The 27,413-nt window shown below is 33.3% G+C and overlaps 4 pseudogenes; 3 read left to right on the top strand and 1 right to left on the bottom strand.

The window, feature by feature from the left end:
• The first annotated feature begins 570 nt into the window (after window positions 1-570).
• On the top strand, window positions 571-9,257 carry LOC120189327 (annotated as a pseudogene).
• Window positions 9,258-12,517: 3,260 nt separating this feature from the next.
• Window positions 12,518-13,967, top strand: LOC120189238 (annotated as a pseudogene).
• A 1,875-nt stretch (window positions 13,968-15,842) lies between these two features.
• On the top strand, window positions 15,843-16,991 carry LOC120189240 (annotated as a pseudogene).
• Window positions 16,992-26,504: 9,513 nt separating this feature from the next.
• LOC120189241 lies at window positions 26,505-27,322 on the bottom strand (annotated as a pseudogene).
• Window positions 27,323-27,413: the final 91 nt, after the last annotated feature.

The raw sequence follows: 27,413 nt of genomic DNA, 5'->3' as shown, positions 1-27,413 counted from the left end.
ACTAACACTGAGTTTAGGCCATAATTATTTTTTTTCGAAGAAAAATAGAAGGTAATTACAAATACAATTGCAGAATGGCTGGGAGGAGAAGAGTTGGCGACCCAGAAGGTGGAGAGCCATTTCGAAGATGTGACGATCGCGGGGGGGATGTTGGGGAGGATGGAATCTGATCGGAGATGGATCGTTGGTCGTGGAAGGCTGGCTAGGTTTGATCGAAGGATGGAGGGGCGTGGCCAACGCCGACTAGTCACCATTCGATGAGAGAAGCAAGGGTTTTTCTGTGTTTATTGATAACGTTAGCAAAAGAGTTGTCCGTTCGTCGTGTTCATGAGGCTTTTAGCGAGTACGGTGAATAGTGGATGTGTACATTGCTTATAGGAATATAAGGAGAGCAGGCAGGAATACCGCGTTTGGCTTTGTTAGGTTTAGAAGTGGTCGGAAGCCAACCGGTCAGTAGAACTGGGTAGCGGCAAAAGGCTTGATGGATTCATTATTAGGGTGTTCAGGGATTCTCCTCAAGGGGTGAGATGAAGAAGACAGCAACTAAAGTAGCGAAAGTTTAGAGCAGCAATGAAGGATGAAAGGTCCTTCAAAGAAGCCCTCGTAGGGGTGGGCAGGGATGAAGTAAGGAACAGCGAAGGGAGAGGCAGACTAATGAGAAGAATTACGTTAGAATGAGAAGAGGTTTCGTTAGTCTGGTGTGGATGTTTTCATAGAACTCGGGTGACAAAAGTGAGCCCACGAGCGAACTATTCTCATCCCAAACTCGGAACAAGAATGGAGAAGCCGTTGTTTAGTTGTTCGCATTAAAAGAATGTACAATGCAGATGTTGTTAACGATGCTCTCAGGTCTAAGGGATTTGACGTTAAGTTTGCCCTTGGGCTGGGTTATTGGTAGTAATTCAATTCGAGAAGAAAGATGATTTTGAGAGGTGCTGGAATAATCGCTCGGAGCTGGTAGAGATGTGGTTTGATGAACTTGAGAAGCTGGAGTGGTTTGATGGTAAAAGGAGGGTGAAAGTGTAGGGGGCGAAAGTTGGCAAATTCATTCATTGGGTAAAGTGGGACATTGCATGTGGGTCTGGTTGTACACTCCCAGGAACTCTTGTAAGATCGTGGAGTATGCGGATTGGATAAAGACCCTGTTTGGAAGTTGGTCTTGGCGAACCTTGCACCTCCGAAAGTGGAGGCCTGTGTTTGGAGGCTAGTACATCATAGGATCCCTTCACTGTTTGAATCATCCAAAAGAGGGTAGGTAACCTTGATCCTTTTCTTTGCGTGTTGTGCCATGAAGAGCAAGAATCTGTTATTCATTTGTTTTGCCACTGTAAGGTGGTTTGGAGAGTCTGGCAAAGATGGTGCCAGCTTCGGAGTTTAGAGCTTGTTTTCCTGACAATGTTAGAAGCTTCCTATTGGCTTGGGATAATGTACCGATTAAGAAGGGGGCCAAACCGATATGAAACATGCTTTTTTTGGGTTTGTATGGTCCATTTGGTTATATAAGAATGATGTAATGTTTAATAACAAATCATGTTGCGAACTCCAGCTTTTCGAGTATGCTTGTTGTGGAGTTGGGTTGTGGTGTAAAAGTAAATGGCTCAACTGCATCATCAATATACTTGATGTCATTCGGTTCCCCAGTTTGTGTTTGGTTGGGCATAGGGCATGAATTTTTTAGGAATCTTGTGGGTTGAGGAGTCTGAAGCTCGGGGGTCTTGGGGCATTTGGTTTTGGTGTTGGTTATGTTGGTAGTTGAGCGTGTTTGGGTCCTTAATGGATAGGGTGAGTCTCTACTTTTGTGGGGTGAGTCATAAGCCATACAAAACATCATTTCAGAAGGAAAAAAAAAAACACTGGGTTAAGTCGGAAGAACAACACAAACATGGGCTTTAATAGGACGTTCATATCAACCTTGAATCAATTGGTCATAAGGGGATGGACATAAAATTCACCTAAGTTGTGGACTGAAAGACACATTCGCACTGTTTCATATAGATTAAGAAGTATTTGATCAGCCATCTAAATCCTAAACTTAGAAAAATAAAATTAACAATGGCCATTGAATTTAACTGATAAAAATAAAAGAAATAATTATAATTGCAATACACTCATATAAAAAGAAAAATAGAAATAATAATCATTAAAAAAATCCTAGAAAACAAAAAGTATTAAAGATAAAGATAGGAAGAGAAACAAAACATTCCCTTAAAAATTATGACCAACATACAAAAAATTCAGTAACCTCCATAAATATTTATTATTTTTGTCGAACGAGACGTTTTACGAAGTGATAAAGGAGTGGTGAGCGAACCAAATTATATGACAGGCTACTTCACTACATAATTCTAATTATATCGACAAACAACCTTTTACCAAAAAGTAGATTTGACTATATTTGACCACTTATAAACAATCAGAAAACAAATATCATTTGTGCAAGCACCAAAACCCACAAAGGTATGTGAAAAACGTACCAAAATTCATAAAGATAGTGTCACAATAGCATAAAAGCATGTCACAAAAAATGAAAAACAGAGGCCATAGTATAAAAATAAATAATTAATATTAATGACGATTAGTAACCAACATTAAGATTGACGTCACCACTGGCTACACAAATATCAAAAGGAAATATGAAAATAACACAAAAATATTAAGAGAAAACTTAGACTTAATAAACTTTATGTAAATTTGATTACTTAAATTAACTTATTTGGTTTGAGATATGACATTTAATATAGGTTCAAATCTTATCATTTAAATTCAAATTAAATTGGACTGAATCAAATCGATTTTAATGATATGACATTTAATATAGGTTCAAATCTTATCATTTAAATTCAAATTAAATTGGACTGAATCAAATCGATTTTAATTTTAAATGAATCGATATTGATATGTATTTAATTTAGTCTGAATTGAAAGTAACCCTTCTTATTTGTAAAGACATAATTTAAAGTTAGTATTCAACGTTTGTCAGAATGATATTTTGACCCTTATGATTTCTTATATTATTTTAGTTTCCTACATTTTAATTTTTAATCAAAATATATTTGTTGGATGAAAATTATTAATTAAATAATATTTAATGCATGTTGTTGACGTGCTATTTATATATCAAATTATCGATGTGTCACGTGCTATATCATTTAAGTTGATGATATGATATGTACTATAGTAATTAAGCACATAGAAATGTCACATTAATAATATGAATTGATAATTAATCGACTAATAATTTTCATCAAACATGAATAATTTTAGCAAAAATTGGAACGTTGCTATTACTTAAAAAATAATAGAGACTAAAATGATAATTTTAATAAATACTGGAACTAAATTTGATATTGTGCTATTTGTAAATTTGATGCATCAGCAGATGACGCGCGTCTCGCCAAAAAGCGGACGTCACCTCCAAAGAAAAAGGCATAAACATTTCAAAATGACGTGGCAAATGCCGACGTGCGGTGGCGATTTAATCACAGGCCTAATCCGACCACTACCCCTACGTTGGCAAAAAAAAAATCCAATCCATTAGTAATTCACTGCACCGTCTCCAGCCTACACTCACCTTCATCAAATCTCACCACCACATGAAAACTCCATTACCAATTCACAATCATCTTAATTCATTGACCCTACTGTGTTTACCGTGAATCAGCCGTACAGGATCTTTCCTCGAGAATCTCTTCTCAGCCTAAGAGTCGCCAGAGTAGACTGGTATGCCCCCAAACTCAATAATTTTTCCTCGTTTTTCTCAGGTAATTTCCTCTTTCTTTTATTAATCGGATTTGTCCCTTTATTTTTTTCCGCTGTTAAATTTTGGTGTAAACCGTTCCAGTAATAGTAAGAACATGATTTGCGCTCTTTTTTTTTTCACTTTTTGATTTGATATTTGGTGTTTAACTGGGAAATTATGGTTTTGACTTTTGAGTAGTGTTAATTTGAACTTTGTAAAGATTTAATTTAAACCGGTGGTTTTTGTTGAGTGTTGATTTGATTTGGTTGTGCAGATCTGGGAAAATTAGGGTTTTGAATTTGGTTCTCAGAGAATGCAAACTAGAGGAAGAGGAGTCTGGAAGGAGATGAGAATCAGCCACCCGAGCGGAAACGCCCCGCTTTAGCCAGGTATTTTCTCTTTTGTTTTTGAAAATGGTACTTTGTTTGTTTGCTTGCTTGGTTTTCTGGTACCATAGTACTAATTCTTGACCTGATATCTAACTTTGCTTATATAGAATTATTATGTTATTTATCATTAAATTTGTTCCTTTTAGTCCATGATGAACTTGCGGCAAGTTTCTAGGAGGCAAAAAACTAGTAGTATAAATATCAAACCAATCACGGAAATTGGGGGAAAGAAATAAAGTGAATTATTAACCTTATAAGATTTTTGACTTTTGTCATTTGATTGTCTGCACTTGGGGAGTTTAAAACTTTCTCTCCCCGACGGCTTAGCAATTTCTCTGAAATTATTTTATATCACATGCAGCGTAATTGTAGAAGCTCTCAAGGTGGACAGCTTGCAGAAGCTCTGCTCGTCTTTGGAACCCATTCTTCGTAGAGTTGTAAGTTCTGTTTACTACTGTTTGTTCATTATTTGCGATAAATTCTTTTGTTGTGGAGGATTTGAGGTAACTGTAGAGTTGTAAGTTCTGTTTACTACTGTTTGTTCATTATTTGCGATAAATTCTTTTGTTGTGGAGGATTTGAGGTAACTATTAGTCAATGAGTGATCAGTGAATCTGCTTTGTTTATATATATTCTTCATCTGATGGGAGTTTTCTGAATTGGTGCTGTGTCATTCTTATTTATGCCTGCTCATGAACATGCATCTATTTGCTTTTGTGCGCATTTGTTGTTTATTTATACAGAGACACACAAAAATGTGCCCTTTTCACAATTTTGGATTATATCCTTTACATTTGAAAGATTTGAATGAAATGCTCGTTTTTTAACTGTTCATATTTTTACCCATGAACCTACACAAGGCTGTTTCCCTGCAAGTCTTTTGGACTGTTTCAGCTTTCACCTAACTTACCTTGTTAGGTATAAAGGCTGGTCATTCAATCAGATTTTGATGTGATCATTCACCTGATTTCCTAATGTTTTTACTGTTGTCATAAAGTGCATAATTCTTGCATATATTTTCAATAAATCCTAGACTAACTCATGCTTTTGGGAAATTGAGTCCTGAATAGAACTTTAGATGATCCCATGTTTTGTTTATCACTGTCTCTAAGAATGGCTATCCCTTTGGGATATTACTCATTCTTCACTCTCTCCCTTACCCTTTTGCGCTAGTTAATGATATGGAAAATGCTTTGGTTTAACTATAATGATCACTTGTCCATGCACATTTGCCTTCCTATGGAGTCTGATGATGAGTTTCTTTTAGGATTTTCATAGCTTAAACACTCATGCCTAGGGGTTTCTGAGTGTAGTCACTAGCCTGCCTGCATCCATGTTCCATTGATGTTCACTGTTTGTGTTGTAATTCTATTGGATGATTCTAAAATGACCCTTTTCTATAGCATTTATGAGCCCAATTTAGGACAACCGTTTTTAGCACATTTCTAAGGTATATTGTAGTCCATCATTTTACCCTTTGGATTATATTCTTTCCCTTGTGTTCCTTCTTATGTCTGCTTGACATTTTGCAGGTAAGTGAAGAGGTAGAAAGCTTTGGCAAAATTAGGCCCTCCTAGACTTAGTGGAAGGTAAAATATTTGTCTGATTATTTATGATTGTAAAGGCAATTATTCTCTATTCTGATGTCTTCATTTAATTAATATATAATATATATATATATATATTTCAATTGAAGATATGGACAATGATGCATGTTAAGTGTTGAATGACCAATGATTTTGGTTTGGTATATCAATAGTAGCCTTATATTGCATTGTTCCCTCTGCCTATTGTTCATCACATCCCTATGCTTAACAATGTCAAATCATTTAGTGAGTTTGAGGTTTGAGAAGATTAAACTTCATGTGATAAAAGAACTGTTTTCCTGTCAATTGGTGTATCTTGCAGTAGCTGGAGGTTCTAATATTCATTTCGGAACTTCTGGGTTTTAGTAAATTCTAGTTATTGAGAAATTCCAGGATGTTTTAGCGTTGTGCATAATGTGGGAACATCATATTAAACGTTTTTGTCTTCTGTTACCACCCATTTTAGCATTTGCTTGTCGAATTATAGGTTTTTTTCTTAATGTTCAGGAACAGTAAATGTTGGTCACAGTTTCTGTTAATTCTAATAGTTTGTGTTTGGTATTGCCTCATTAAGTAGCCGTTTAAGAATATTGTGCATGAGAATGGAAGTGGTGCAATAAGATTCTGAAAGAGTTGTGGAATAAGAATCACTGCTTGCCTTTTGATATACTTGAGCATCATTAATGCATCGATAGAAATAGATGAACCCATACAATAACTTGTTTTGATGTTATTTTCTATTATTTTTTTGGCTTGTTTGATGGTATTCTACTTTCTTGAATGAACTATTTTTACTCCTTTTTGATGTCGATTATTTACTAGAACCACCTTTTTGGTTTTAAGGTTCCTTGTCTCCGTGTCTCCCTACTTTTCTTCTTTCATCATTTCCTGCGATGCCTTTTCTTATATGGATGAATCTTCTAATACTTTTGGCTTTTTAGGTCTTCTCCGAAACAAATTGAAGGTCCAGATGGAAGAAGCTTACAGCTCCACTTCAGGTCCAGGTTATCTCTTCCTCTTTCACTGGAGGAAAGGTTGAAGGAGAGCAGGGTGCTTCCATCCATGTTCTAGTTGACAGCAAGAATGGACATGTTAACAACTGGACCTGAGGCCTCTGTTAAGCTAGATGTTGTTGTACTTGAAGGTGATTTCAACATGAGGATGATGAAGATTGGACGCAAGAAGAATTCGATAGCCATGTGGTAAAAGAGCGCGAAGGAAAAAGACCACTGCTGACTGGTGACTTGCAAGTGACTCAAAGAAGGGGTAGGGACACTAGGAGATCTCACTTTACTGACACTCAAGTTGGATTAGAAGCAGGAAATTTAGACTTGGCCTGAAGGTTGCCTCTGGATATTGTGAGGGTATAGTGTACGGGAAGCAAAGACAGAGGCTTTTATTGTCAAGGATCACAGAGGGGAATGTGAGTTCATTTATATTGTATCTAATTTTTCATATGTGGATTTGTAGAATTTTTTTTAAATTGAGTTGCATGACAGTGTATAAGAATATCCACCTGCATTGAATGATGAAGTATGGAGATTGGAAAAGATTGGGAAAGATGGGTCATTCCATAAGAAGCTTAACAGTAATGGAATATTACTGTTGAAGACTTTTACGGCTTACAGTCAAGGATCAACAGAAGTTACGAAATGTGAGTTTGGATTTTGGATATGAAATCAAAGACTATTGCTTTTAACTTTTCTTCTGATTTTTTTGTTTATGTTTGTAGATTCTTGGAAGTGGCATGTCAAATAAGATGTGGGAAGCTCTCTTAGATCATGCAAAGACTTGTGTGCTGAGTGGAAAGTTTTATGTTTACTATACTGATGATACGAGAGATGTCGGTGTTGTCTTCAATAACATCTATGAGTTGAATGGCCTAATTTCTGGGGAACAGTATTACCTGTTGATTCTCTATCTGATAGTCAAAAGGTGAGTAAGATGTGCTATTTTTCACCTGTCAATGAGATGCTACATCTGTGGTACTTGGTTACTTTTCTGAGATTACCATATGAGATTTGTTAGCAGCAATATTACCTTGGTCTGCCGTAATATTTATCAGATACATGCAATTGCTTGATTTCTTCCCAGTTGTTTTTTCCCGCCTTTTTGATATGCCTTTAGTTGAGATTGGTTATTCTTAAGGCTCGGGGTGGTGTTATTTTCAATTTATTTCCGACGAATAAAAGTTCTGCTTATGTAACGAAGGGAGCAAAATTTGTGTAGGTTTATGTAGATACGCTGGTGACGAAAGCATATGACAATTGGAATCAAGTCATATATGATGGCAAGTCACTGGTGAACATCAAGCAAAATAGGAGGTCAAGTGCCCGAAATGAACTTCAGATGGATGCGTTAAACTACCCTAATGCATTAGATCATCAATTGCAGTTACCAAGGTTGCCAGTTTCTGTTCCTACGGAGCATATACTCTCAGGCCCACACATTGGAGGTAAGCATTATAATCACTTTAATGTTTCAGCTTTAATAATTTTTATGTTCAATCATATGTAGCATAGCTTAATTTTATTTTTTGCTTGCTTAACATCTCTAAATGATGAATGTTTGTCTATGAATTAAGCTAAATGGATAAAAATGGATCACCTAATATAATAAAACCCTAAAAATTGATCAATACGTTGTAAAAGAAACATCTGATCTAGACTTCTAGTAATTGTCAAGTAGTTCAATTTCCCACTTATCTCCTATAAAGGCTGGAATCAGTTTGGATTTGAGTCGATGGGAAAGACGCATTGATTGATGGCTTTTTGTTTTTGTTTATACTGAGAAAGGAAGAAAGTTCGGGTTTAAGAATACCCTTTAACGAAATAAGTAACATGTTCTTAATACCCTTAACTGCTGGCATTTGGTTACCACAGGGTTTAATGATCAGTCGACCAGATATACGGGACAATCTGAGCTTGTGAATTCGAATTCTCGTAGTCAATTTGACAACACGCAGTTTTTGCCATATGATCAGCTGGTTAGCAGTTCACAGCAACCACAAGCTCAAGAGCTAATAACAATGCTGTCGGGCTTGCTCTCGGTCCTCCACAGTCATCTGCCTTAGGATTCCACAATGCCGGATCTTCTATCAGCCTTCAAATGTTAATCATTTGATGATTGGACGAACAACAGGGACAGGGGAGTCGAGGACTTTCTCTCGGAGGAAGAGATTCGCATGAGAAGTAATGAAATGCTCGAGAATGAAGATATGCAGCACCTTCTCCGTCTCTTCAGCATGGGAGGTCAACATGCTTCTGTGACAGAGGATGGTGGGTTTGGATTCCCAAATTACATGTCATCCCCAATGATAAACTTTGTGGACGAAGATCGATCACGCCCTGGAAAAGCTGTTGTCGGGTGGCTAAAGATCAAAGCAGCAATGAGATGGGGTTTCTTTATCAGGAAGAAAGCAGCTGAGAGACGGGCACAAATAGTAGTTAGAAGAGGAAGAAGAAGAAGAAGAATAGCTAGCTATCCAAGCCTCACATTTCTTAGTATGGTTTGGAAGTTGCTAACCCACCCATGCCAGAGAGAAAAACTAGAGGTACATCGATCCAATGAAATTATCGGTCTCAAAGCCCTGAAGAGACATCTCTTGTACAGTTTCCTGTGCAGTAAGCTGTTGTTTATTTGAGGGGTCGAATTTGCTTTTAAAGTTCAATGGCCCCTCCTCCGTTGACTGCTCTTTTCTGATGCATTAGGGGTGTGTGATTCAAGAGGTGCCCCTCCGTCTCTCAAATTCTGGGATTTGTAAGCAAATTGTCGTCTGTGTTTCGTCTCCACTGAACAACCATTTCACTGAATATTGCAGCTCTTTTTACTTGCACGTTTATCGTCTGTAAACTCTCCTGTTATGTAGTTTCAAGTTCAATTGATAAGACACTCAACTTTAGTATATGGATGACACTGTTTATTAACTGATTTAAAATCATAAATCATGAAAATTGAATTCTTAGAAGGGGTAAATTATAAAATTGATCACTCAAAACTTCTTTCACTCGTTTTATATATTCATAATTTATCTTAATTATTGCGTAACCTTATGATTTTTAAGAATAATATTTCCTTTAATTATGATTATTTGTTTTGATTATGTATGATTAAATACTTAATGTCATTCTGACATAGCATATAGTATCAAAATGATAGCAGAAAATCAAATTTAAATTGTTTTTGAAAAAGAATTCGCACCCATCTTTTTTTCTGGATCCTTGTAAATTTAATTTCCTTTTTTTTTATCTATTTTTTTTATCTTTATCTAGTAGATTTTCGATAGTTATTCATCGCGATTAAACATCATACTAATTATTACTGGTAGTTACTAATGACAATTGGTGAGTTTAACTATTTTCATCAAATTTATGTCATTCTTTTACATATGTTCAATATCTGTCTAATTGAAAAGTCTCTTGAATTTTACGAATTTAGTATCTTTGTTTTATGAAATAGTTGCTTTTTGTTTATTTTATTGGATCGGACCTGAGTCTTTTAAATTTAAATTTTTGAATCGAAATCATCTTATATTCAATATAATAACTTCTATTGTGGGATTAATATTTCAAATTATATCTTCATTTTATTGGTTTTAGTTTAGTTTTTAAATTTTAATGATAAAATATAAGAAAATTGATGTATCGGCGCCGTTTCAATTAGTATACTTACATCTTCCTTTAATTGGTTTTTAGTTTTGTTATCGGCGTTGCTGCTCCGTTTATTTCGGGGCAGCACCGAAATGACAGCCGTTGTCAGGATGTTATCGGCGCCGTTTCCACCGGTTTGTCAGCTAGGAGAAACCACCTCTGGCTAGATACTGCATTGGCAGTCGGGGCAGAGGAAACTGTAATGAGCATTTATTTGCTTAAAATTATCCATCACAATTCTACTTGTAAAACCAATTCATCCTTAATATATAGATATACATTTACCCGATATTAATCTTCGGAATTGTTTATTGGAAACTAAATGTTTATTGTAACTAAATGTTAAATATAAATATATTATTTAAAAAATATAACTTTTTAATTAAAAAAATAAATTAAATGTTTATTAATAAACATATTGAAAATTTCTTTCCTCGTCGTCTTCTTTGTTTTTTCTTCTCTCTTCACGCATCAAATAAATGATAAATCATATATATTTATAATGATATTCACCAACATATTTCTCTATCTCAAACAAATTTAATTATGCATATAAATTATAAAAAATAATTTTCCATTTCCATTTCTTTAAAAAATCTCAAACTTAAAAATTTGAAGATATTTATGTGAGTTGTCATGATCATGGACAGCTTTTACGTGGGCCATTTATATAGTCATGTTTGTGTGGCATTTAACAACGATTTGTTCGTGTTTTGTGTGTTAGCCAGCCTACTTGAAGTTCAATGGATTTGCACACCCCCTCCATGCCCCACTACTTTAGGATTAATTATTATGTATTGATCCATCAAATAGAATCAAATACTGTACAAATTTATTACAAAAATAATCATTTTTTATTTAATTTATTTTATTCATAATGTCAAGATTCTAACATTTAATTTTTTTTAAGGATATAATGATTCAATCCATTGTCACAAAAATTATTTAAAACATCCTTTAGGCGTAATGATAAAAATGTCTTTAATATTTGATTACGTAGTCACTTTAATCTCTTATTTTATAAGGAGTATTTTGATCTCTCGACGTTATATTTTAGGACCTGCCTGAATATGAAAATCGTTAGTAAGAAACAATCATTGTTCCATAATATGAACATTTTTGTCGTAAAATAAAATATTTTAACGTTAAAATACTTAAAAATAAATAAATATTAAAGTAAATATTAATCAAATGTTATGATATTTTTATCTTACGTGTCATGTTCATTGATAAATGAGATGCAATTTGCTTAACTAATCCCCATTTTGACATTAATCATTTGGCGGCCAGCTGTTGATTTTCAACCTTTTCTCTTGTTGTAATCATCCACCGACTTCAAGTTCCGATTTAATGTTTATTATTATGATTTAAGTCATACAAACTATAATTTATAAAAAAATTCACTTTTGACGCCGTTTAATTTTCTTTATATGTATATAATAATAATTTTTAATCTTATTGATACACTAAAATATTGATTTATAAAACCTAAAATGTTCAAATTATCTATAATTTTTTTAACTTTTAAACAGTTAAATATATTTGAATTAACAACCTCTTAAATGCTACTAAATATTTTAGGTAAATCTATTTTAACGTTGGTAATTATTTGACGTGACGATGTCAGTGGTTGGGATTTCTTGTCAATACGTGTCGACTCCATCATGCAGTTTTTGACCTTAAGTGTCAACCAATAATGACAAACACTTCTTCATTTACGGGTAAAGTACACTACTAGTCCTTATATATATTTTTCATATCATTTTCACTAGCCTTTTAAAAATTATAAATTAATTATTAAAATTATTATACTATTACAAAACAATCATCATAATGTTACAATAAATAAATAATATAAATTTAGTAAAATTTTTATTTATTTTTTAATCATTTGACAAATTTCAACAATCATTTTATAATAACTTAATAGCTATTTTTTATAACTATTTGAAAATTCAAGAAATTATATATTCTTTTAATTTGAGATGATTATAAAATAATTTATGTTTATAATATTTTTTTTCAAATTAACAAAATACATACTCTTCAATGTAATTATTCAAATTTGAAATCTCAAACAGACAATGAGCTGGAAAAATTATAATTTAAATGCTTGTGGCATACTTGGTTTAACCCCATTGGCTTTGGGCCAAAATATCTTCTGATTCACTCAATTTGCCCAAATAAAGCCTCTGCCTATGGACAGGCGGCCTATTCGGTTCAGTCCATACCAAACGCATTAAGTTACGTTTGCATGGATAACCAAGCAGCACCCATCAATCTATACACTATTTTCCAGCTGTTTTTCAACTATCGACTCACACGAAGCACGAAGCCTCCGAATTCCTCTGTAATTTCATCTCTCAAATCCTCCCCTATATTAACACTTTACACTGCCAAATCCAATTCATCAACCAAGACTCCAAGAGAGAAACCCAGAAAAAAAGACATGAATTTTTCTTTGCTGGTATTTGTTTTGCTCGGCTTTGTATTGGTTGCATCAGCTGCAAACTTTAACCAAGACATAGATGTTACATGGGAGATGGCAGAGGCAAGATTCTGGAGAACGGCCAGCTTTTGACTCTCAGCCTCGACAAATTCTCTGGTTCTGGCTTTCAGTCCAGAAATGAATATCTCTTTGGGAAGATTGATATGAACGTCGAGCTTGTTCCGGACAACTCTGCTGGCACTGTCACCACATATTATGTAAGTTGTTAGTTTGTTTTGCATGTAAACGAATTCTGTGCTGATGTTTGGTTATCTGTGGCGGAACAGCTTCGTTCACAAGGATCGACGTGGGATGAAATAGACTTCGAGTTCTTGGGAACCTTTCCGGCGAACCATACACGGTTCACACGAATGTGTATTGCGGAGGAAAAGGAGACAGAGAGCAACAGTTTCATCTTTGGTTCGATCCCACTAAAGATTTCCATACCTACTCTCTTCTTTGGACCCATACCTACTCTCTTCTTTGGAACCCTCGACGCATCATGTAAGTTTTATTTCACAGTTGTTGTGTTTTGCATATTATATTTTTGTTTGATTATGATTTGAATGATGTCAGCTTCTCTATCGATGGTATTCCGATCAGGGAGTTCAAGAACCTGGAATCCATCGGCGTTCCGTTCCCGAAAATCTCAGCCGATGAGACTGTATTCGAGTCTTTGGAACGCCGATGATTGGGCGACTCGTGGCGGACTCATCAAGACAGATTGAGCAAAGCTCCTTTCACAGCTTCCTACAAAACTACAAGGCTGATGCTTGTGTGTGTCCTCGGGCAAATCTTCGTGTTCGTCGAGCTCACCTTCTCGAAATTCATGGCTGTCGCAAGAACTGGATATCGGCAGCCAACAGAGGCTGAAATGGGTGAGGGAAAAGTATATGATACAACTACTGCGCCGATACCAAGCGGTTCCCTCAGGGACTACCTAAAGAATGCACTGCTGCTTAACGGCTGGGACTTCCTCATGTCAATGTTGTTTAAATGTTTCTTCATTTGTAATGCTTAAAGATGAATGTAGTTTGTATATCTTTTGTATTTTATGTTTTTTCTTTCGATATATATATAACATAAGATCAATAATAATTTTATATTTTGATTGCATATTATACTACACTTTACCTATACGTATGGTTTTATTTTATATTAGAATGTAATTTTTAAAAAACTATATTAAAATTTAGAATATAAAACTACCAAATTTTAAATATAGAATTAAATTATTAATATAAAAATATTAAAAAACACTTAATTTTCAAAAATATGATTGTACCCCACTTTAAATGAATACAATTATATTCGTGTTTATTTATATTTTTAAAATGTTTATGTTTAAATTTTTAGTATCATAATTTTATTTATTTTTAAAGATATTTATATAATTGTACATGAATAATTGAATTAATATTTGTTTATATGTGAATATGTTCAATTAATATTTGTTTATATGTTGATTTAATATTGTTTAATGTTAGACTATTATATTCTCTTTTTATTTTTTTATTTAAAATTAGTGAAATCGCACCATTAAATCTTTAAATTCGTTAGACTTTACACTTGAACTCTAAAATTCACCTTATTTTAGTATAGTTCTATTTTCATCAATATTGAAAATATAAAAAATAAAAGGAAAATGTGATCCGAGTAAATGATCTTATAAACGAGTCAAAAAATAAGTTTTATTCGTGTGTGTAAATGAATCAAAATATTTGAATTCGTATTCGTTTATTTATTAAATGAGTATAAAAACTCTTATATACTCATTTATTTAATTTAATAAACAAACATTTATTCGTGCTATTCTTATTCTTTATTCATTAAATGAAAATAAAAATTCTTATATACTCATTTATTTAATTTAATAAACAAACATTACACAATAATTTAGGTATAACTCTATATTCATTTGCACCATACCATCCTCGATACCATTCTCTTTTAAAGTGTTAAGCAATATGAGAAGGGCTCCTCATTTAACACCATTGGTTTTTGGTGTAATGGAATCTTGTGGTTTACTCAATACCGCCTATATGAGCCTCGGCTTATGGTCGTGCTCGCTCGCCTTAGCCCCAACCGCGTTTGCTTTTGCTCCCTCAATTTCAATCCCTCCTTTTAGATTGTTTAATTTTATTTATGATTGATTTTATTTCATTTTAAGGGTAAAATTTAATTGTGATATGTTAATTTAATTTCTTTTATTATTATTTTAGAATTTTAAAATTTAAAATTATTTCGTACACTTTGATTATTTGATGTAATTTTATTCATTTATGTTTTTATTAATTTTATATATTTAAAAGAAAATAAAGCAAAGTTTTGGAGAGTTTAATGAGTAAGCCGAATCAAATATGTTAATTTAATTTCTTTTATTATTATTTTAGAATTTAAAATTTAAAATTATTTCGTACACTTGATTATTTGATGTAATTTTATTCATTTATTTTTATTAATTTATATATATTTAAAAGAAAATAAAGCAAAAGTTTTGGAGAGTTTAATGAGTAAGCCGAATCAAATAACTGATATTTTACCGAGTATATCAAGTATTGAGTTGAGTCAAAAAATAAATCCAATAAATACCATTCAACTTGTGATTAACCCACTCAATAAGCACCCATGGATGGAATCACACCCTAGACTTTATTTGTAATAATATATTTAAACGAGTTAAACATGCAATCCATGGCGGATCAGTCTGCAGTATATTTTAATAATTAATAAAATAAAATAGCGTATATTCAAATAGAATGGGTTCGAACTACCGATTAATTCCTGGGAAGCACAGTAATCAAACATAGAAAGGCGGCACCAAACATATAAACATTACTTGCATGGAACCAAGAATGAGCATCGCCATTATTATACTTGGACCATCTCTCTCTTTTTCCATTTTCCAGCTGTTTACAACTCCGACCAAGCACGAAATTTCCAATACCTCTGTTTCTCACCAAATCTTCTCCTATATATAACAACGCCCCCCCATTTCAAAACATCGACAATCAAATCAAAAACCCCCACAAAATTATGATGTCTTCTTCATTTGGCTGTGTCCTATCTGTTTTGCTCGGCTTTGTGTTGGTTGCTTCAGCTGCAAACTTTAACCAAGACGTTGAAGTTATGTGGGGGATGGAAGGGGTAAGATTCTGGAGAACGGCCAGCTTTTGACTCTCAGCCTCGACAATCCTCCGGTTCTGGTTTCAGTCCAGAAATGAATATCTCTTGGGAAGATGATATGAACGTCAAGCTCGTTCCGGGAAAATTCTGCCGGCACTGTCACGACGTATTATGTAAGTTGTTGCTTGTTTGAAAGTAAACGAACTCTGTGCTGATGTTTGATTATATGTGGGTGAAACAGCTTCGTTCACAAGGGTCGACGTGGGACGAAATAGACTTCGAGTTTTGGGGAACCTTTCGGTGAACCATACACGGTTCACACGAATGTGTATTGCGGAGGAAAAGGAGACAGAGAGCAACAATTTCACCTTTGGTTCGATCCCACCAAAGATTTTCATACCTACTCTCTTCTTTGGAATCCTCAACGCATCATGTAAGTTATATTTCACAGTTGTGATATTTTTACAGATTTTTTCATTGTTTGATTGTGATTTGTGATTCATTTTTTAATGTTGTCAGCTTCTCTATCGATGGCACGCCGATCAGGGAGTTCAAGAACTGGAATCGATCGGCGTTCCGTTCCCGACGAGCCAGGCAATGAGAGTGTATTCGACTCTCTGGAACGCCGACGACTGGGCGACTCGTGGTGGGCTTATCAAGACAGATTGGAGCAAAGCTCCGTTCACAGCTTCTTACAGGAACTACAAGGCCGATGTGCGTGTGGTCATCGGGGAAATCGTCGTGCTCGTCGAGCTCGTCGTGGCTGTCGCAAGAACTGGATATTAGCAGCAAACAGAGGCTCCAATGGGTGCAGAAAAACTACATGATCTACAACTACTGCACCGATACCAAGCGCTTCCCTCAGGGACTTGCTAAAGAATGCACTGCTCCTTAACTGACTTTTAAACTTGATATATGGCTGGATACCTGTTGAATCTTTGTTCATTACTTCGTCTTTTATCAAATGGATTGATTTAGTACTGGTGTTAATAAAAATATTTTGAGATAATTTCGTAGGATGTGCCCAAATTATGACTTTTATTTTGAATTGTTCTTTCAATTTTAAATACTATATATCGAATTTTAAACTATAATCTTATTCTAAATTGGTCCTTAAATCTTAAAAATTATATTCATTATCATTTTTGTTTATCAATCTAAGGTATCGTTAACTCTAATGCATATTTGTTTAAGGTCATAGGAATTGAACTTGTGACCTTTTAAAATTTTCCACAACCTTCAAAATCATATTAGCCTTAGAATGTTGCAGGTCCAATTCTCACTGATCTTGAAAAATTAATAGAGTTAACCGTACATTAATAGAAGGATCAAAATGAAATGATATGATAACTTGAGGACTGATTTAAGTATCGTGAAGTCTAATAACCAATTTAAAATAAAATTATAATTTGAAGATTGATATAAACATTTTCAAATTTAAGAACCAATTTAAATTGAGAATCATAATTTTTACCACTAAGTCACTTAATAAGTTCTATTACCAAATGACAACAAAAGATTATTATAATTTTGAAACTATTAATAACATTATAAAAACAGAATAATTAAATTAAACTAAATTAGAAATTTCAACATAATACAAAGATTAAAATCATAATCAAACCCAAATTTTGTCTTCACAAGTTCCGGTACAAACCAAATGTTGAACGTCCCATTCTCTCTTCTACTTGAGAAATTGGAAGTTTTATATAGAAAAGTATGAAAATTCACATACATTCTTCACCTACTTGCACTTAATTCTCAACCATTCAATTACAAAAATGTGTTGAAGAGGTAAATACGAATAGTCAAAACTAATATAACCCATAAAAATCAATGTTTTGCGTGATGAAATGTATTTAATATTGGTTCGCACCAGACCAAGAAACTAACTATTAAAAAATAAATGCATTTCTCAACTATTATTTTTAATGATTTAAGGGAATTTTCTCTCATCGCTAAATCATTCTCTTTTTATTTTCATCTTTATTAATCGACGGCAGCACTAATTTTAATATTAGTTATGGTCTTTTATTTTCTCTTTTTTTACTCAGCTAAATCATTCTCTTTTTATTTTCATCTTTATTAATCGACGGCAGCACTAATTTAATATTAGTTATGGTCTTTTATTTTCTCTTTTTACTCAATAAGTCTATTTACATGATACGTTTTCCTCTGCCTTTATAAACGTTTTCTTCTGTCTTTTGACACTTTTTTTATCATTTGATCGTTGTTTCATTTGTCATTTTCTAAGAGTTGATAGACATCGTAACGACTGATCAATATGACACTTATCTGTTATATTGTTTATCTTCTCTGTTTTGGACCATCGGATTGGAATTGGATACCCGTTATGCGTTCATGAATAGTTTTTCATATCGCTCGAGTCTGATTTGGTTTGTCTGTGGTCTTCAGTGGCTTGAATCCTTTTGTGGTTCGTTTACCGATGCAATCATATCTATTTGTATCTTTGTTCGAGTTTTCTTAGTTAGATTTTAATATTTTCTTGTATAGTCCTTATGTGGTCTTTAAGTTGCTAGTTTTGTGTTAATGATTATAGGAAATTATTCTAATTATGTGCTTAATTAAAAATTATGATTGTAAATCTTTATTGTAATTTAAGATTTCCTATTTGAATAAAATTAGTGATTTCTTTAAAAAACTATTAAATAATAAATATGAAACTTAAAAGAATTTAATCAAATAATTAAAAAAATATGAGATACAAGCAAACACGATTGTCATCGTAAAAGAAATATAGTCAACACTAGTGTAAAGATGAATATAACGATGATGACACATAATAATTGACTTTATCACAACTCGAGCACTCTTTTATCTAAGATGATAACAAGCATCTATTAATATGAGGGAAAAAAAATCATATTGACGGTCCAAATAGGAATAGACCAACAAAGTAACCAAATAAATGTTTATAGGTGAGATAATGTCAAATCGACCTTAAAAAATGAAAAAATTGTTATAAAAACATACATTGGCCGTCAAATCCATACCAGATATAAAAATCTATTATAAAGACAATCCTTCCAATTTTATTTTCTCATTTTAATATATAGATTTAAACTTCTGGCCAAACTTAAAGATCTAACGTCTCATTTCACCAGTAATTGTAGATTAATATAATAATAACAAAATATTACATTTAATATGTTGACAAACGAACGAATTTCTTTTATGATAATTTTGTGAGTACAAATGAAAATGTGAATTCAAATTGTTCAGGAATCATTAGTGGAACATTGGGTTCATCTACGACCTACCTTCCCTCTCTAGTAGAAGTTGAAGAATAATAAGTCATAAATTACATAAACCTAAAATTGTTGAAAATATCAGACTCTATATATGCAAATGCAAGCTGTGGAAAACTGGAAAGCAAAATCTTACGTAAGGCCTTCTGAACTTTCAATATATGGACCTTATAAGATAGGAATAGCAATGTCTAATGTAGATACATACGTATACGAAGACTATTTTATAGATTCGAATATTATAAATTTTTATAATATTAAATTTAAATATTTTAATTATTATTCACAATAGATTTAAAGTAGGTATGGATTTTTAATGGTAGAAATGCTTAGATAATATATTCGGAAAATATTAATTCATTTAGGGTGTTGAGGAAATTATTTTATGAGATATGATGTTTATACAATACAGATTGGAAGATGCATAAACTATTGACGTATTTGGAAAGACTTGAAAGACACGACGTCTTATGTTCTGTACTCTGCTTGATTTGGTAGTCCGGTTACATGAATACTAGGGAAGACGTCGTATCTACCAAGTGTCTTCTAAATCATTGTAACAAACATTCAATTTCAAAAAATAATTCCCTTAACACCTTAAATGAACCAATATTTTATCTCATAACATTATATAAGGAATTTTGTTGGATATTAATGTTGAGATATTTATTATCAAAATAGTTTTGTTTTATGAGAAATATCAATGTTCAAAAATAAAATTAGAGAAATAAAAATCATGAGAAATTATTTAGGAAAATAAAATAAATTTACAGGGATTGACAAAGTCGTTGACAAATGAGTATTATTTTAGCAAAGTTATTGGCAGCTACAAATGAATTTATTCTATTTGTTTTTTACATTTTGAAACCAAATTGTAAAGAAATGGAAGTGAAGTGACTGAAATAGGAATATTCAGAAATCAATTTTAAGTGAATTAAATTTTCAGTCTTATTCCTTATCATTTTATTTTAGAGAAAATAACTCAGTGACCAAAAATCCCAGATAATATACGATTTGACAATTTTTTTGGATTTGCGAAAATGACCAACAAAATCGCAATGCGATCTCTAATTCGCATTGCGATCTCCAGTATCGCAAATTCGTGTTCCATTTCGCGTTGCGATAGTCTAAATTGCGTTGCGATTTTTCAAATTCGTTGCGATTTTCCAAATTCGTTGCGATAGTTAAAAAAAAGATTTTGTTTCTTAAGAATTTCTCTTAAAAGATAGTATCCGCGCGGTGTCGAAGACACGTATTACCACGACCACGACCGACCCGAGACGAGACGGCGGCGGCGGCGGCGCGCGAGACTCCTTGTTCTCTTTCACTCAACAAGGAAGTGCACAATCCAAGCCTTAAATACATTCCCAATATATTTTCAATACTATGTGGGATTGAGCATTACCCCACTTTTTCTAATTTTTTATTTTTAACAATGTTTTGAAACAAGTAAAAGTAGTCCTTTAATTTGATGATTTGCTTGCATATATAGCAACTTACATTCTTAAGAGTAATATACGTAGATCATGTGATTAATTTAAGTAGCATAGGTTATCATCATTTCTTCAAGTATAAGAATACAAACCCGACATAACCTCCACCAGAACCAATCATGCAACGCTTGTGACAATGAACGTTATTCAACTCTTCAAGCAACAATCTTCACAATAGGATTGGTAATGCTCAATCCACATAGTATTAAAAATACTATTGGGAATGGTATTTAAGGCTTGGATTTGCACTTCCTTGTTGAGTGAAGAGAACAAGGGGGACTCTCGCGCGCCGCCGCCGCCGTCTCGTCTCGGGCCGTGGCCGTGGCGGGTCGGGGTGGTCGTGGTAATACGTGTCTTCGACATTCGCGTGGATATTTTTAGAGAAAATTCTTAAGAAACAAAATCTTTTTTTAACTATCGCAACGAATTTGGAAAATCGCAACGCTGTAGATTATCGCAAAGCGAAATGGAAAATCGCAACGCAATTTTGCAACGAATCGCGATTTGCGATACTGGAGATCGCATTGCGATTTTGTTGGTCATTTCGCAAATCCAAAAAAAAGTTTAAAATCGTATATTATCTGGATTTTTGGTCATGAGTTATTTTCTCTTTATTTTATTATTCCTATACTTTTAATTTCCTGATCCTAAAAATGTATAAAATATAAAAATTAAAGTAAAGTGATCGACATTGAGGACAAAGTGGTTCTCTTAAATCACTCTACTTTGGCAAATTTCTATTGTAGTCGTTTCACTTTTATTTCTTTACAATTTGGTTTTAAAATGCAAAAAGAAAAAAAGAAGAAGTAAAGTCGTCTACAATTGTTGACGACTTTGCCAATCACTATAAAATTTACCATATTTCTCTACATTATTTCTCATGATCCCCGTTTCTTATTTCCTTTTCAATATCATATCCTCCTAATTAATTGGATAAATAGTTATCAATATAATGAATATCCAATTCAATTTTACTTACTTTTTAAATATCAAATTTAGATATTAAATAAATATAATATTTTAAATTTAATAAATAATTTATTTAATTTAAATATATTTGAATTATATAACATTAAAAAATTCCAATATCCAAATTCAAGTTGTAGAGTTTCATAAATGAAGTCATTCAGAAGATTTGAGAACCCAATGGCATTACTTACTCAATTGGGCTCAAATAATCATGGTTAACCCAAACTAGTTGCCCAAGCCACATTCTTTGGCCCAACCTGATTTGCATTAAAATAAATAAATTTAAATACGTTTATTTATTACGAAACAAACTAATTTAGTGATTAAAAAATAGTTATTATCTTTAGATGTACACTATGAACACAACGTCTATAGAAATATTTGAATATTCATTATCGAATACATACGGTCTTGTAATTCTTCTGAACTAATAAAACTTTTTTTATTTAATTATAGTTATAATTATAAAATCAATAACTTCAAATCTAAATGCTAATAATTTTATGGTCATAACATAAAATATATAATTACAAGTACATTTCATAAGACTATAAAAAGAAGGAAAATTACGCGTCTTTTCCTATCAAAACACAACATAATCTCTAATAGCGTCATATTAAGGATAATAAAGTTCCTTGTTGAGTGCTTTGCTACTGACTCCAAAGGCAATTATTTATAAAACAAAAGGCGTTGTAAGTTTGTAACTAGCTAGTATGGGGGTGGATGAGGGCGATTCCAAGGCGGTGATGGTCTATATGGATCAAAATAAGGCAGCGGCGGAGGTCCAGGAGGTGGTGAAAAAGCATGAGGCGGTGGACCTGCTGGATGGTTGTGATGTGGTGGAGGAGGTGGTGGTGGAGGAGGAGGAGGTGCAGCATAGTAAGGCGGAGGTGGCGGCGCCGCACCATATAGGTGTGGTGGCGGTGGCGACGGTGGTGCAAAAGGGTTAGGGGGGGGTGCCTACGAAAATCATTATGTTTGGGAAAAAAGAAACCGATCGTGCTGGTAAAAATTGAGCGGCGGGATTTGGTTATAAATAGAGTAAGGAATTCGAGACTGTTCGTTGGATGACTGACGGATTACAACGTGGCAATTTTTCTTTCTGGCTAAGAAAATTATAACCCACTACACCCATATTCGGGTTATCGTTTCATCTTTCGATATTGAAAATATAAAATAAATTAATAATATGTCTTGTCCTTCAAATTTTATGTCTTTTACAAATTATAATAATTCACCTACTAACATAAATAATATGTTTTTTTAATTTAAAAAATATTTATAATATCTCTATTTTTAATTAAAATTTTATTTTATGAGATTCTTTATATATATTTATATTGACTTGAATCGATTAAATGCGAGTGTAAATATAGATTTTTATGTTAAAAATCAAGTCAAATAGAATCTCTTTAAATTCAGATTGATCAAAAATTGATAAAAAAAAATCTAACCTAGCTCGACCTGATTATGTTGATCCTACAAATTAGAATAGATTAAAGAAAATAATGTAAAGGGAAAACTACTTCTTTGGTCACATACCTATTACTTAGTTTCTATTTTGATCACTCAACTATTATTTTTTTAGAATGATACCTAATGTCACAATTTTTATTTCATTGCATATCGTTAAAAAATTAACAACACTACTAATGTATATCATAAGATTGTTGAAACGGTCCCCGTTGGGCTTTTTAGGGCTTTTTCGAGAATCGGTCCGACTTAATATTGGGAACATTTCAGGTTTTAAAATAGACAAATTTGGAGTCACCAATCGACCTTTGGGTTAGGTAAGTCGAATACCTAAAAATATCTTTTAAAATAATTTTAAGAAAAATAATTTTAAAAGATAAAAATTTGATTTGCGATTGACCAGAGATTCATTTTGAAAAGGGTTCGAGAGTCGGTTACGTGTGGGGAAGGATTAGCACTCCCACAACGCCCAAAATTGGTACTTACGATTATATGTCATCTGATTATTAAAATTGGCAAATTCGAATAATATTTAAATTATGTTAAAAAGGAAAATGGGATATTATTTTATACGAATAATCTTCGAAAATATTTTCCTAGCAAGTTAGGAGATATTTTTATAAATCGCTCGAATAAAATAACATTTAAAAATTATAATTACAAAATTTGATAAATATGTAAATAAAAAACTAAAATAATAAACTTAGTGATTAAATTATAAAACTACAAAAGTTAAGGTTATCTATGTAAATAATCATATTTTAAGCAATAAAATTGTAAATAAACCAATAATAATTTTAAAAATTAAAAATATTAAAGTTAATGGATTAAATAAATAAGAAAACTTATGGCCCTAAATAAAAATATCATAAAATAAAGGTACTAGAATGGTAATTTAACCTTAATTATTATTCGGGATTAAATTAAAATATTAAAATCTAAGGATTAAATAGGCTATTTTACCTAAACATATAAAAAACGGTTAGTGATTAAAAAGAAATAAAAAAAAATGTGAATACCAAATTGAAATACATAGAAACATGATTTCAATGAAAATATAAGCTTACAAAGTACAAGGACAACATACATGATTTTTCCCTGCGCAAATAACACATAAACCCCTTGAAATAGTGTCATTCAGGGAGGGTATTTATACCCATTAAACCAACCATTAAGGCCAAAACTTCTCATTTCTTCTTCTATTCTCTCTCCAAGAGAGAGAAGCTCTCATTCTCTCTCTAGAAGTTCTCCATTCTCTCTAGATTTCTCTCACCAGAGGGAAAGACAGCCACCGCCTGTCGCCGTGCACCGGCGTTGGTGACCACCGCCGACCATCGTCCACGGTGACCGAAATTCGGGAAACTTAAATAAATCGAATCCCAAGTTCCCCTAAACACGAATCCGAGTTATTTTCTTCTAAAAACCCACTAAACCCTTAGATCTAGACTTTTACCTTCAAAAACTCGACGATGTTTGACTTTCTCGGTAAGTTTCTACTCTTTCTTTCCTTTTTTCTTTTCGAATACTCGTTGGTTGCTCTGTTTGTTGGCTTCCGTTTATTTTTCTCTCTGTTTCTGTTTTTTTAATGACTCTCTTGTCTTTCTGTTGCTTATGTTGGGGTCTTCTCTTTGTAGGTTTGGGGGTTTTATAGCCCATTTAGTACTCGACCGTTATGAAACCTCAGTGAGTCACCGAAGATACGGTGGTGACTCACCATAGGGGTGATGTGTGCGGTGAATTGGTTGGGTGCATTAATGCACCCAGATCCTCTAGATCCAGCTGGAGAGGTGGTGGTTGTTGACTAGAGAACTTGGAGACGACGACGAGGAGCTCATCATCAACCTAAGGCGGCGGTCGGAATAGCCCTAGGGTTATAATGAAACCCTAAGGTTTCTTCTGACATCCTCTGGGCCAATGGATCTCTCCAGATCAAACAGTTGAGATTGTGGCGGCTGAGATGAGATGTGGAAACCTTAGTTGGGTTATGGGCTTCTTGGACCAGCTTGTTGGGTTTTCGGGTCAGATGGGTGGATTGCTTCGGGTCAATTTTGTAATATGGGCCTGGATCGGGTTTATGTAATTGGGCTTCAGGTTTGGTTGTATTGGGCTTGTAATATTATATATTTATTATTAATAATAATAACGATAATAATAATATATAATAAATATGTAAACTCGACGAAAATTTTAATATTGAAAAATAATTAAAAATATTATATCAATATACTCTTTAAATTTATAACGATAAATGATCAAAACAGAAAAAAATATAAAGTTAAGTGTGGATTTATTTTCAATATTGTCGATTCGATAAAATAAAACTCGAGTCTAGATTTGGGGGTGAGCCTAAGCACCTCCTAAATGTACTCTAAAATGTGGTTAATTACACTAAAAGGAGAGTGTGATTGGACCCACTTATTAGCAAACCTTACGTCTAAAATTGCCCTGCCCAAGTGCTGATGTCAATCAATAAGCTTCCTAAACTTTGATTTGAAAACATCAAATCAAAAAGAAAAGCAGTGATTACATAAATTTGGTCTTACATTATCTCAAACTAATTCCCCTTATCACTTGCCCTAAATGGACATGATCATCTTAATTATTGACCTTAACTTACCCTACATTTTGTACAAATGCCCTTCCTTACCTCTCCTAATCCTTCATGTTTTGTTTATTTGTTTAGTAGGGGCTTAAAGTTTACGACTTTAAGGTTTAAGATTTTTTGTTAGTTATCTTTCGATTGTTTTTTTATTTATTTATTATTTTTGATTGATTAGAATTGTCGAATTTTAATTCCAGATTGTATTTTTTTTAATTTATCTTAGATAATTATCAGGTTGAATTCATTTCAACTTCGATAATCCTTTAGAACTGAAAAAGTAATCCGAGTAATATAATATAAAGATTCAATCAATATATAAATATATGATGCATGCATGAATATTGGTATATATACTATGAACATGTTCAACTAATAAGCCATAAAGATTTTGGCAAAGTTGATAAAGAATGAGATTTTATACCTTGAGCATTCAGATTCGATTTTCATTTTATGTAAATAATTATCTTTAAATTTTATCATGAATTAAATCATACACGTGTGAATAATTTTCATATATTCTCGGACTATGAATTCATTATACCTTATAACTTTAAAAGGATACACCAGCAAAATACTTGTACTATAAATTGTTGAGGCATAGGTAAAAGAAGATACTATGTGAGATGGACTTCTATAGCCCATGCTTTAATATAAGGTTATAAAACAAATTAAAATGAAATACAAATGAGTTGAATAGTCATTGCACAAGATAGAATGCTACAAAATCGAATAATTATTTTTATAATCGTAATAACACGACGCGATCGGAAATACATTCACGAACTACAAGTTTATAGCCTTAAAGACAAGTCAAGGTGGCTAAACTCTTCTTGGACATCTTCAGTCAGGTACCCCATGGGCCAAGAACCGATCCCTTCTCTAGGACCATAATTCACATCTCTCCGTAGCTCATTTCTCCGAAAAACCTTCCGGCTGGACCGTTTTGCTCGATAGACTCGACGACGACTGCATACGTCGGGGATGACTCGAACCGTCGAGACCGGACGACACTGGATAGCTCAAACTCGATCCACCGTGAGCTCGAACGGACGAGCTTAGCTCTCGGCTTTTCTTAGCAAGAGTTCGCTCAAGCTTGTGAGCATTTTGATGCCCGCCGAGCGCTTGTGAACTAAAGAACTTCCTCTGGCAATAGCTACAAGGGAAGATCTTTGGTTCGGTCGGACTATTCGTCGAGGAAGACGACAACAACGACGGCTCGAGAACAAGGTCTAGGTTAACGTGATCGTTGGGGAGACTTAAACGAAGTGAAGTATTGGGTTGATAATCCATAACACAAGGTATTTGGAGCCAATCTTAATGGCGGAGAAAGGAAGAAGAGTGGTGATAGGGAAAATGATGAAAGAAGGTGAAGTGGTTTGAGAGAGACGGAGGGGATCGTTCAAGTGTTGTTATAAGAGGAATGAAAAGGTTTCACTGTTGGTGCAACTCGAAATAGTGAGTTGAATGAAAAAAGGGAGATGGACCCAGTGAGTCACTGAGTGAGAGAGAGAGTTGAGTTTATGTGCAGATATCTATGGAGGAATCAAAGTGCTGTCGTCTCCATTAACGGCAGCATTCTAATCTTTTGTCGGCCCAGGGAATTCATTCCCTTCCTCAAAATACATGTATC

This window comes from Hibiscus syriacus, unplaced genomic scaffold (assembly GCF_006381635.1).
Source record: "Hibiscus syriacus cultivar Baekdansim isolate YM2019G1 unplaced genomic scaffold, ASM638163v2 tig00116954_pilon, whole genome shotgun sequence".
Lineage (NCBI taxonomy): Eukaryota > Viridiplantae > Streptophyta > Magnoliopsida > Malvales > Malvaceae > Hibiscus > Hibiscus syriacus.
The sequence above is the reverse complement of the archived record's forward strand: the minus strand, read 5'-3'. Positions and strand labels throughout refer to the sequence as shown.